We start from the raw sequence: 13862 nt of genomic DNA on the forward strand, positions 1-13862 counted from the left end.
TGTTTAGTTGTGATAAAATCAAGAAAACGGCGAGAAAAGAACAAGTGAAAAACTGAGTGCATGTTCAAAATAAGTGTATGGGTGTGTTTCGATCGTTCGGAGTTGGTGTGTGTACAATTAGTATACGAAAATTTGTTTAGGAAAAAAGCAGTTTTAAGCGCTTTTCAGTCAAATAATTAATAATTAATTTGCTAGGTGAGTGAAAAATTCATATAAAAATACCATGAATATACGTTGACAGAGGTAAGTTGGTGAATAGCAGTGAAATATTGAATTTTGGCTAAAATTGCATTAGTATTAGTGCGAAAGAGAACAAAATCATCTTCATCATCAAATTGATTACGGTTTATAGAGCCTTAACCGAAAAAGCTGATGACGCGAACGCCGACGAATTTCAGGAACGGCTGAAAACTTTAGACAAAATCAAAGAAATCGTGAAACGAGAGCTCACCGCCGCGTATGAACGACAAACGCACTACTATAATACGCGGAGCAAAAACCTAATTTCATTCAAAGCAGGAGACATAGTCTGGAAGAAAAATTTTGCTCAATCGAAAGCGTCGGAGAATTTCTCTTCAAAGTTAGCTCCATTGTACATTCAATGTCGTGTCGTGAGAAAAACTGGTAACACTACGTATGAATTGGAAGATATGTTCGGGAAAAATTTGGGAAATTATTCGGTTCAGGATCTTTGGCCTTTGTAAACTATTACAGTTAGGAGTGATTGTAGAAGTGAACGAATTTTGGTGCAATTAGGTAGATTTAATTTTTTTCTCTCAGTAGTCGGTTTGGAGTATTCTAAAATTGGTACGATGCAACGAGTTAAAGTCTTCGTTGAAAGAGCGCGGAGCAGTTAGGATTAAAAAGTCTTCGATTGAAGGATTCGGAGCATTAATATTTTAGAAACAGTCTTCGTTGAATGGTACGGAGCTCTCTCACAAGAAAACAGTCTTCGGTTGACGCAGTCGGAGCAAAATTCTTCGAAAAGTCTTCGATTAATAAGAACGGAGCTCAAAATTATATCATATTATCTTTTGATTACATTCATCTCATAAATAAGTTCATTAATGGTTTCTAAAATGATTGAGGACAGATTAAGAATTTAAAAAGTCTCCGAACCCTGAAGCGGAGCAGCTGTTAGAAGTTATGAGTCTCTTAGTGGACCATGAACTCGTTTGATAGTATCGAAAAAAAATGAAAATAAAATTAGCTCGTTATTTGGAATACGTTTAAATTAATTATATTTCATTTTTTTTTTGCTGGAGGAAGAAGCGAATGTAATGTTGTAGCATTCTACCGATCAAATTTTGAATTTTCTATATAAAAAAAATCAATGAACTCAAAATCCCACCTATTCACTGTCAATATCAAAATCAAGTCAAAATTTCTCTCACACAATACACTACCCCTAAGCAGAAAACACGAAACATTGTACTATAAAGCTAAATGCAAAATCGCAGATAGGCTCATTATTTTCGAGTCTTTGGACAGAGCTGCAGCAACAGGGAGCAGAAAACAAAAATCGTGGATGTATTCCTATCCCAGGCAAGCCATCAATCTCGAGCAAGCGAGCCGCAGCGTGGATCACCGATAACCAGTGGCTGGCCTCTATCTATCCTATCGGTCGGCAAGCGAGCCACGAGGAGTTTGCCCTTGCCAAACAGCAGCCCGTTCGACCGGCTTAGTGCCAGGGTCAACCGACCCGGAGTTTTTTCGTCGCTTCATCTCATGCTTGCTCGATCTGGTGTTGCTTGACCGAAAATTGCAATTATCATTGCAGCTCCGCTTCCACGTACGAAAGAGTTACAAAGAGAGTTAATTACCTACCTAGCTCAAATCTGTGCGCTCTAGTTCCAGTCCAACAGACAGTAAGTTTTCTGTGCTAAATTATAGCCAAAGTGATACCTACCTAAAATTATTTTGCTTTGCTATCGTTCAGAAATAGGTAGAAGTGCGAAATAGTATCCGTATTCTAAGTATCAGGGGCCCTCCTTAGCCGTGAGGTAAGACGCGCGGCTACAAAGCAAGACCATGCTGAGGGTGGCTGGGTTCGATTCCCAGTGCCGGTCTAGGCAATTTTCGGATTGGAAATTGTCTCGACTTCCCTGGGCATAAAAGTATCATCGTGTTAGCCTCATGATATACGAATGCAAAAATGGTAAACTGGCTTAGAAACCTCGCAGTTAATAACTGTGGAAGTGCTTAATGAACACTAAGCTGCGAGGCGGCTCTGTCCCAGTGTGGGTATGTAATGCCAATAAGAAGAAGAAGAAGATTCTAAGTATCACCGCGTGTGCATAGATTGAAGTAAAACCGATGTAAGATGTGTGCCCTATTGTGCTTTTGATCATTACCTAAAGCAGATATTTTATCGAATACAGCTCCCATGTGAGGTCGGTTTTTTTGGTGATACGGTTTCATCGTCCGTTGGCGCGCAAAGTTGGCGAGCAACATCCGGGGCGACGGCGCAGCCTGTTGGCTGGAGCAGTGACCAATAGCTAGCTAGCAATGCGAGTGCGAGAGAGCCAGTCTCCGGCACCATGAGAAAAATTGTAGAAGTGCACACGAACAGAACATGAACAGTGATCGATCGATATTTTGAACAGTACTGGCCAGTGCGTGCGTTAGGTCCTAATTAGGGAGTTAGGTTTAAGCTGAAAACTAGGGGTAAGTGATTAAACGAATGATTCGGCCGAATTTCTGATCAGAGAATAAAATGTTGTCAAATAAAGTTGTGGAATTTGTGTTAGCTAAAATTGTTGCGTAAGATTTGTTGACTTGAGAAGTGTTAATTTAGATTTTTAATTTTGCTGGTGGTGGTGAATTTTTAAAATTTGATCGTCTCTCTATCCTTCCATTTTCGAACCTGCGACTTACCGGCGGGTGTTACCGGGCAAAAGTGTTTGTACGTAACAGGAGGTCGGCATTCAGGAAAACCTGATTGGCGCTTAAGCTGATTTCTAATAACGAGGACGGTTTTTTATTAAATAGGATCCACACATTGGTGGAATTTTCAGTGGGCCACCTGGAGAACGTTACACCGTTTGGGTAGTTTTGGTTTTCAGTGTACTATTTTTCCACGCCTATGCGAACATGTTAAAATATTTAGGCTGTGAACCATTCCACTGATTCGTTTAACTTTTAATTAAAATTTGACACTTCGATGGTTATTTTCCCCTCATGGTTAAAAAAATTTTCGGAAGCCGATCCATTTGAGTTTTGACAGATTGACAGTTATTTGGAACGAAAATGATTTGGCGCCAATTTTCTCGCGAACAAAGTTTAACTATCGAACTGTCAAATCTAACCATGCTCCGGAGCAGGGTTATTTTTAACCACGACGAATTAACCATCGAACTCAAATTTTAACTAAAATACTAACTAAAATATATAACTTATAAGCACTGAAAAGCTGTTATATGGTATATAAATAAGGCTTATTATACAGTGCTTAATGGTTTCCTGGGTACTTTTTCTTTGCTATCTCTTTTCTACTGCTAAAAAATTTACCCATTTTGGGAGAATAAGTAGATCCCAGAGTGGATCTACTCATTTAAATGAGCAAAAATATGAAACTAACATATAAATACTACTAAAAGATATTTTAGTTACAAGATAAACATTGTCGCTGTCGTCGCTGTCCGGAACATCTTTTGCTGGCGAGGATAGGGGATCTAAATAAAAATGAAGGAAAAATACATACGATTTGAGAGTTTTAGGTACCACACATGTTTCGGACAAAGGGAACCGAAACGACAATCTTTATCTATGGTAACTGAAATATCTTTTATACTACTACACAGCAAAAATAAAAGTAATGTACCTCAACGTAATTGAGACGATGTACCATAGAAGTCAAATGCATTGGAAGCTGGAGTTTTTCCCGGTTTTGACCTTACGCAGTCCCTAGATCGCATTTCCCCTCCTAACGATCGAAGTGCAGGAAGCAACTGATCTATTCGGATTGCAACCTATTTCGCCTGCCGATTTTTCCGAAAAACATAAAAGAATCATTGTTGGGATTTTCCCCAGGTGGATGGTCACTACTCGACCCGTGACGTAATCATACGCGCTCGCCACATGGTCGGCACATGATCTAGAACGTTCTGAGCGTTCTGCGAGCGTGAGAGAATTCAAAGTTAAAAGAGCTTTAAAAAGACGCAGTGTACTGGAATGGCATTATTTTATGAATTTATATTATTTACAGGACAATATTAATTAAACTATTTTCTATACCGGGCTTGCCAAAACCGTAACACAATTGTTCTTTCCGACCTCTGCTCTGCAGCTTCAGCGATTCGGTGGAAAACCATATAGTGAATTGAAAATTCACCACGGGACTGATTGTATAATCACCTTAAATTCAACTGACTTTCTTCGCACAGCTCCGGAATCTTTGCAACGAGGAAATTTACTTTCAAGAAATATGGTGGGCAGGGATTGCAGAAATCGTACTCAATAGATAACGAACAACGATAAAAAAAGTAGAAGGTTGTATCCGAGACACGACCACCAATTGGACGTAGGATTACGTAAGTGTAGAAGATTTTATTTTGAAACTCTGAATATGTTTTTTGCTGCTGATTTTTGAAGATGGGGCTGTATATTCAATCTGGGTTGGAATATCCTCGGCATGTCGCATATCCTGGAAATAAATGGGCGAAAACCCGATTGTTACTATAAACTCATTTCGGTTTATAACTATAAGCAGAGTATTAAAGAAACAGAAGATCGGTAAACAACAGCCTTAACAACATCTTCCTCCATGAATATTTGGTGGCCCTGAAAAGGGCCGTTTGTTTATGTTGGCTTGAAGCCTTTTGAAGTGATGTACGCAGTGGTCCCGATGAATGTTAAAGGATGTATCATTCCACTCTTGGGCTGAATCTGTAGAAAACAAAGAAAAGAACAAAACGGAAAGAATGTTTCACATTAAATACATTATGATCTAAATATAAATTTAGTTACCAAATACTCAAGTTTCATTTTCAGGATCAATTATCTGTTTTTGCTACGGACTGTCCGGCTGATGTCAATGATTGGTCATTCAGGTTGAAATCGAACGTTTCGGCAGATGAACTAGCGGAACAACGACGATCAGTGACGTTAATTCACTTCACTGGGATGGCATCGGTTCTAGAATAAAATAACATAACTGATGAAGAGAACTATGTTTAATTCTAAATCATTAGTTTTACCTCGGGACACCGCAAGAATCGACAAAATAGGCCGGTGGTAGAAGAAGTACGTGCAGTATCTCCTGCATTCCACACTTACGTTCCGGGTGAACGTTAGATCGAGACATGTGCCACCAGAGTAGTCGCTATAGTTGGATCCGAAGCACAATCCAGATAGAGAAACTGCTTCATGAACCAGATGAAATCTCTGTTCTCCTCTTTCGTCACATCAATATTAAAGTCTCCCGACACTACCACGGGCATGGCAACATGGGTGTACTTTATGAGGTTGCGCACTAGAAAATATTTCTTCTGCTTCAGGGTGGTACCTAGTAAATATACAAAATTTAATGCAACACACTTAAATACAAACAGAACTACTATTTGATTATACCTGGTGAAATATATACCGCAAACAGTAACGTGCGGGTTTCCATGATCGAAACCTTTGCAGCACAGCAGTCCCCATATTCGTCTGCTACACTCAATGCTGGGTCATAGCTTTCATTGAGCTTCGTAATGGCGTGAGAAACGGCCATAGTCGACGAACCAGCACGTTCAAATATTGCCACTCCTCCCGCTCTTGTTCCGTCACGCTTCTCTTGACAAACACAAAGGTATCCATTGATGTTTGTGGTTGTGCCGTTGTCAAGCCAAGTTTCGCTCATTGCAAGCAAATCAACGGCGGTAAGCACCCGATCTGTTGTCCGACGAGTGTGCATTCAAACTTTGTACATTGATGCTCATCAACGTACAAGCCAACCTGTTTGCGGTTATAGCTTCCATGATATCGTCTGTAATGGTGCGCATACGATGGTTACTCAAACGTTCAAGTTCCGTCCGAAGGTCGTTCATTCTAGGGGTCATAGAACCCTTTCCGTGGTGGAACCGGACATCCTCATCCGGACACCTCGAGGGACATGCTGCCGACACCACTCCTCCGTACGGAACTTGCTTTCAATAAGCTTGATTTTCTCAGACGACATCGGCTCACCGTTGCCAATTTTTGTGAGAATGCTGGAGAACTGCTCGTTGGTTTGTCGCATAACTTGAACCAATGGGTAGAAGTCGAGAGATTGCCATAAAACGGCGCCATGCATGGAGTTTATGCTCGGTTTAAACACCACCCGTGCATTGATCGGTGGCAATTGACGAAGATCGCCGCAAAATACGATCGACATTCCACCAAACGGATCGTCGTAGTTCCCCGTGATTTCTTGAAGCCGGACATGTACTGTGTTGAGGACATCAGCACCCAGCATGCTTGTTTCGTCGATAATGATGAGCTTCACGTTGGCGAAGGCGTTCCGGTACAGTTGTAATGCCTCGAAACTCAGCTTTGAGCTTGGCCTACGCGACATGCAAATCCGGAATGCGGAATGCACTGTTGTTCCACCTATTGCGACCGCTGCTTTTCCAGTGGATGCGCATGCTACATAAGCGTTGTGCTGCTTATTATGAGCTTGGCTGTACCGGTTCACTGTCTCCATTAGAATGCGCAAAGTGAACGTTTTGCCACAGCCCGCCGGGCCAGTGAAGAATATTTGCACTGGTTTGCAGTTTTTTTTCAGAGGAATGCAAGCTGTGGATTACATGCACGATCAAATCCCGCTGCTCTGCATTCGTGGCACGCACCATTTCACAATATTCTTGCTTTGACAAGACATTTGATCGCTGTTTGACGACAGCTGCCAAGGGTCCTGTTGGCAAGTTGTGAATATCGTCATCATTCGGCTCCATGACGATCGTGCGGACGAACTCATCGCGCTTCTGGTCGGCAATCACCTGCTGCTCATCGTCTTCGCTGCATATGCGGATGTATTCCTCCACAACCTGATCCAAGTTCATTTCGCAGTCATACTCCTTGTGCTTTGCCAAAATGGTGGCCTCGTTGTCTTCATACAACTTCAGGAACTTGTTCCGATCAAGTACATCGCAGACTTCATTCCTGAACGGTAGGAAGAGGAGAACCATCTCACGCTTGAGGCCATCTAATTTCATTTGCACTCATCGTCAAAAACATCGTGGGTTTCCCCAGCTGCCGGATCATGGCGAAAACATCCCGTTTTCTTTGCTGCCAATATTGAACGGAGTTCGGAATAGATTTCAGAAAAGAGAGGTTACGCTCAATACAGCTTTCCGAAAATTCCCGATCTTGCAACTGCGCCCTTGTTATGTTGGCCGTGCCCATGCATTTAAAGGTATTGTTCAATCCTTCCGATATCCGCAGCCGCATGATTTTCATGGCCATATACAAAATATGCTCCGGTCTCGCGCCCCGCCGATCCCGACGTCGCACCTCGCTAGTAGCCATCATGAACGCTGTCACATGGACTTCTCGGTTGAAGCATCTCGGATGACCAAGATAAATATCGGGGAAAGACAGCTCCTCAGCAAACTCATCGTAGATAATGGAAAGCGGTTTCTGATTTTGTGCCGGTGCAAGTTCCAGACACTTGTCTTCATTCCACATGAGCGTATGTTGTTGTCCAATCATCATTTCTACCTCGTTCATCTCGTCGACGACTTCAAGGTCTACTGCCCTACGTTCCTCCGAAATACCCGTCTGCTCTGTTTGTCCGGTTGCAGCCAAGTTTTCCTCATTGAAAACAATTCCATTCCGCCTGTAGAGCGGTGTAGTAACCAGATAGTTCAGCCATGCTTTAACGGTACCTTTCTTCACGTAGCCGGACAAGTAACTTTATTTGTGTATGAAGTGTTTCTTGATGCACACGTTGAAAGCATAGTCGTCATCCAGGTGGCGGGGAAGTTCGCCTACCATCTGGGCCACGTCGACTGGAATGGTGATAATTTGGCCGATTATTGCCAAACTACCTGTTGCATGTTAATGAAAATAGGTTAGGAAAATCATATATTTATTTGATGTAATACATTTTTAAGTTAAAATAACTTTTCCACACACCTGCAGTATGCCGCAAACGACGAAACTGCATGAAATTGATCCTGGGAGACACCAGTCTTGTGGTGAGTGGGTCTAGCGGAGGCAAATTGGACGGAAACTTGGGATATGTAAAGCCATTCGATTGCGACAATGTGGGAAGTGATCCGCGGTTCAGGCTTGTTCGACAAGTAGCACACGCCAAAAATCCTTCCACCATTTCGAAATAATTTGTCGCCAGTAACACGGCAGCATTTGAGTCGGAGATTGGTTTCAAATCATTCCTGAACCAGATTCTAGCACACACATCACAAGCGCAACCGAAATCGTTTTCCACGAAACGTTTCTGGAACTCCCGATCAGCCCGATCGAAATTGGGTTTGTCTTGTGTTAAAAGCGAAAAAATATGTTCGCCATCATCAGCGACAGCAGACACGTTTTCTTCAACGTCACCACGCTCATCATCGACATCTGCTCTTGCGGACTGCATCACAACATTTTCACCGGCGTTGGAATCTTCATGATCAGAGTTTACGACCGTATCAGCACGGATTATGTTGAATTCTACTCGAAGAAATTGTAACAAGAGAAGATTAATCCTTATTGACAGACGGATATACATAATTGACAGATGCATTCGCATTTAAAATGACTGTACCAAGTACAATAAGACATTTAAAAACATAAAAGATGAAATGAAAAATTATTGCCAAGCGTACTAAAAACAACAATAGCATAGTAATATAAAATTCAAGTAGCATATGTTTAGGATATATTTGTACAAAACACACTATCCAAAAGTTTAAGTAAATCTTAACTTTATGTCATAAAAATCTATTTGTTAAAATTTTGCGATTCGCTGGAATCTAATATGTTATTGTTCCAAATATAAAATTCAAAATTCAATTGAATCAAATAATAAACAAGTAAAAGACACCGTAGATTTAATACGACCCAATAATTCATTAAATAATATTTGAAAAGCTCCAAGTATTTAATTCAAATTTAATCCGAATCATACTCAAATTCAGAACAATTAAATAATATGTCCGAAAAATATATCGAAATTCAAACTCAAGACAAAATAGAATTCGGTTCAAATCTTATCCATTAATACATGGATGCATAATTCAAACACAATCGATTTGCAAATTTAATTTAACACCAAATCAAAGGACCAAATCTTACAGATTGTGTGATTTCAACTCTACTGGCAGGCTAATGTAAACTACCAAGTGAATGAATTCGGATCTATATTAACAAATTGAATATCTAAGAACTTTTGGGCTTTTGGGATTGGAATTATATTGTTCCATTTATCGTTTAGCGATTTATAAAAACCCAACAAACAATTCAGGCTAAATAAGCTAATAAGTAAACATTTGCAGTATATATTTCGAAGTACTTGAAGAACTTCAGCCGTAAAAAGTACTTACCATGTTGTCAATGCTACATTTATTGAAAATAATATATAAATTATGTGTAATAACAATGTAATACATTCGACGACAAGCAAAGAGAAATAGAGGTAAAATAGAAAATATTCGTTGATAATTTCACATTTATAGATAAATCTGCTATATAAAATGATAAAATGCAAAATTTCTATACTGTCATCATAGAATTTGAAGATTAGTTCACATTATTGATATGTATTTACACATTTGCTGCTAATAATAACTTCCTACCTCGAGTTGAGGGCCCTTCGCCAGCGTCCCAACCGGTAGCCGACGACGTACTACCCTTGGCCGCTTTCAATTTGGCCCGATAACTCCGTGCCCGATCAGCGTCCGTCCTTGGAAGCTTTGAGGGTGCGTCCGATTGTTGATCCCTTTCACGCTTCCTGGAATCGGCGAAGCAAACAAGCCGATGCCAAGCGATTATAATTTGCACTTTGAAGAAGTAAAAGAAGAAGAAGAAGGAGAAGAAGAGGCCCTTGTTATGTACGAATGCATTGGCATCAAACGAAAGAAAGGCGGAGCAAGCAAGCCGATGCCAATGATACGGCGCTCAAAGGGGCGGGGCCTCGAACTCCATGCAAACGTATTCTGACCAGCCGAAGTCTGATTTTCTCGGAAAATCGGCAGGACAGTTTACTACTCGGAAAATCGGCAGGACAATTACATCGCAGCGCCGACCAGAAATCACCGGCGGTGAAAAGGCTGAGAAGAAACATCATCAAGGGCGTCTCATCAGTAGTAATAAACTACTACTACTACTACTACTTCTCGGAAATTCGGCAGGACAATTACATCGCAGCACCGACCAGAAATCACCGGCGGTGAAAAGGCTGAGAAGAAGGGCGTCTCATCGAAGGCGTCGAGTATTATAAATAGCCTCATAAACGACATCTTCGTGCGTGTCGAGCTGGCCAAGCCCGCCGTTTCGGAGGGTTCCAAAGTCGTCACCAAGTAAGTCAGCTCCTAATGAATGAACGAGGAAGTAGCTTCACTTAAAACGGCCCTTTTCAGGGCCACAGTCTCACTCAAAGAGGAGAGGAATTTTCGTACCGTGCACGCCGGAAATCAAAATTTTGTAATGAATTTCCACTACTGATGTCACTGTCAGCCAATTTAGGATTTGCCGCTGGAACACGATAGAAGTCATCCATCCTAATACATTGTTTTGGAACGTCTCCATGCAAGGAGCGCATCGGCTGCTACAGTCAAAGAAGTTTGCCCGTCACCAAGCGATTATGATTTGCATTTTTTGCAGATTTTTGTCTCGGTTCAACCTTATTTATTTATTTATCATCAGACTAAGGCCGGAGTGGCCTGTGCTGCACATAAAAGACTTCTCCATTCAGCTCGGTTCATGGCTGCACTTCGCCAACCACGCAGTCTGGGGAGGGTCCGCAAGTCGTCCTCCACCTGATCGATCCACCTTGCCCGCTGTGCACCTCGCCTTCTTGTTCCCGTCGGATCGTTGTCGAGAACCATTTTCACCGGATTACTGTCCGACATTCTGGCTACGTGCCCGGCCCACCGCAGTCTTCCGATTTCCGCGGTGTGAACGATGGATGGTTCTCCCAACAGCTGATGCAACTCGTGGTTCATTCACCTCCTCCACGTACCGTCCGCCATCTGCAACCCACCATAGATGGTACGCAACACTTTCCTTTCGAAAACTCTCAGTGCGCGTCGGTCCTCCATGAGCATCGTCCAGGTCTCGTGTCCGTAGAGAACTACCGGTCTTATAAGCGTTTTGTAGATAGTCAGTTTGGTACGGCGGCGAACTCTATTCGATCGAAGCGTCTTGCGGAGTCCAAAGTACGTACGATTTCCAGCCACTATGCGTCTCCGAACTTCTCTGCTGGTATCGTTATTGGCGGTCACCAGTGAGCCCAAGTACACGAATTCTTCAACCACCTCGATTTCGTCACCACCGATAGAAACTCGTGGTGGGTGGCTCACATTGACCTCTCTTGAGCCTCTTCCTATCATGTACTTCGTCTTCGACGTGTTGATGACTAGTCCAATCCGTTTAGCTTCGCTTTTCAGTCTGATGTAGGCTTCCTCCATCCTCTCAAAGTTACGTGCCATGATATCAATGTCGTCGGCGAAACCAAATAACTGGACGGACTTCGTGAAAATCGTACCACTCGTGTCAATCCCTGCCCTTCGTTCCTCCAAAGCGATGTTGAATAGCAGACACGAAAGACCATCACCTTGCCGTAACCCTCTACGAGTTTCGAAGGGACTCGAGAATGCCCCTGAAACTCGAACTACGCACATCACCCGATCCATCGTCGCCTTGATCAACCGTATCAGTTTATCCGGAAATCCGTTTTCGTGCATTAGCTGCCATAGCTGGTCCCGATCGATTGTATCATATGCGGCTTTGAAGTCGATAAATAGATGATGTGTGGGCACGTTGTATTCGCGGCATACTGCTCACATTCGCCGTCATACCAGTCGTTTCTCTGATCCGGAGCCACCGTGCCTAGTGCAGCGGTTGCGGTGCTTCCAATGGCGGATCGAATATCTCTCCAGCCATCTTCAAGAGATGCTGCGCCTAGCTGCTCTTCCGTAGGGAGTGCCACTTCCAGCTGCTGCGCGTAGTCTTGGGCTAGTCTACCGTCTAGTAGCCGCCCAATGTTAAGCCGCGGCGGACGACTCCGACGCGTGTTGTACACCGTCGAGAGTTTTGAGCGCAGACATACTGCGACGAGGTAGTGGTCGGATTCAATATTCGCACTGCGGTAAGTGCGTACGTTCGTGATGTCGGAGAAGAATTTACCGTCGATTAGAACGTGGTCGATTTGGTTTTCCGTTACTTGATTAGGTGATTTCCATGTGGCCTTGTGGATATTCTTACGGGGGAAGAAAGTGCTTCGGACTACCATTCCGCGGGAGGCTGCAAAGTTTATGCATCGTTGGCCGTTGTCGTTCGATACGGTATGCAGACTATCCGGTCCGATGACCGGTCTATACATTTCCCCCCTTCCTACCTGAGCGTTCATGTCACCGATGACGATTTTGAAGTCCCGCAGTGGGCATCCATCGTATGTCTGCTCCAGCTGCGCATAGAACGCTTCTTTCTCGTCGTCGGATCTCCCTTCGTGTGGGCAGTGCACGTTGATGATGCTATAGTTGAAGAAACGGCCTTTTATCCTCAGCTTGCACATCCTTGCGTTGATTGGCTGCCACCCAATCACGCGTTGGCGCATCTTTCCCAGCACTATGAAGCCGGTTCCCAGCTCGTTGGTGGTGCCTCGGTTCAACCTTCTCTCGTGTAAAAGATGATTTTGTTTCCAATGACGCGCCTTTCCAATAATAAACAGCAAGTACACCGAAATCAGAATCTTGGGAAAATCTCATTTGACGCAACTCAATGATGTGAGACGTCATCATTGTTTAATTCCCGCACTTTTAATAGATACCAGATTCCAACTTTCTACCGTCGCCAAGCGGTTATGATGTGCACTTTGAAGAAAATATTTTGGCTCTACCTCTCAATAGTACATTTGACAAGAATCGATTTTGATCCACAATGCGCCTTTCTAATCAATCATAGCAAACAAACGATAGTCCGTATCTTGCGTAGAAATTTCACTTTTCTGCTAAATAGTCCCTATTAAGAAAACATTTTCAGTGACGCCACTGGTATGCGGGGACCGTAATCGCTGCCATTTTTGCAATCAACTTTATCTTCTCATAAAATTTTGGTCCTGAGAAGAACCGATTTTCTTTCCAAAATGCGCCACTAACAGTAACTAAACGATAGTCCGAAGATTGTTGCTTTTAGTGATGGCCTCTCGATGTTCCACTTTCTGCTGAGACTGCTCCTACGGGCGTCATCGTTGTGCCCGCTCTTCGAGAAAATTTAGTTGAACTGAGGATTGGAGTCGAGCCCGTAGGTTGCACGATTTTGATGTCTGTGCTTGCGATGCACATCGCGATTGGTTGGTTTACCGATTTTCAGTGCCTAGTAAAATTCAATTTTTCAATAGTTCAGCACTTTGAATGCATTTTTTCGATAGTTGAGCAAAATCTTAAAGAGTTCGTCGATCGATTAACACCAAAATCTTTAAAATCGGTTGAAAGACGGCTGAGTTATTAGCCCATACTTCCTGACCACTTTTCGTGACGGTCTCAAATTTGAAACTGCAGAATGACCCCCCAATGTTCCGGAAAGACGTAATCCTACGTCAAAAAAGAGGCAAAAACCTCATCATAATGGAACGTACACACGGTCAAGCAGTTTGACCAACATTGACTCCACCTCTCGTTTGTTCCAACATCCATCAAGTTTTACCAACAGCGGCACGAACAATCAATTTATTC

At 42.7% G+C, this 13862-nt stretch overlaps 1 long non-coding RNA gene across 1 annotated transcript; it reads right to left on the minus strand.

The window, feature by feature from the left end:
* Positions 1-4298: 4298 nt before the first annotated feature.
* Positions 4299-7072, minus strand: LOC134220898 (uncharacterized). The gene is made up of 4 exons (XR_009982093.1): positions 5572-7072; positions 5199-5506; positions 4969-5136; positions 4299-4887 (listed from the first exon to the last, which is right to left on the minus strand). It is a non-coding gene; the product is annotated as an uncharacterized LOC134220898 (long non-coding RNA).
* Between the last annotated feature and the right edge of the window lie 6790 nt (positions 7073-13862).

The sequence above is a fragment of the Armigeres subalbatus genome, chromosome 3 (genome assembly GCF_024139115.2).
Source record: "Armigeres subalbatus isolate Guangzhou_Male chromosome 3, GZ_Asu_2, whole genome shotgun sequence".
Lineage (NCBI taxonomy): Eukaryota > Metazoa > Arthropoda > Insecta > Diptera > Culicidae > Armigeres > Armigeres subalbatus.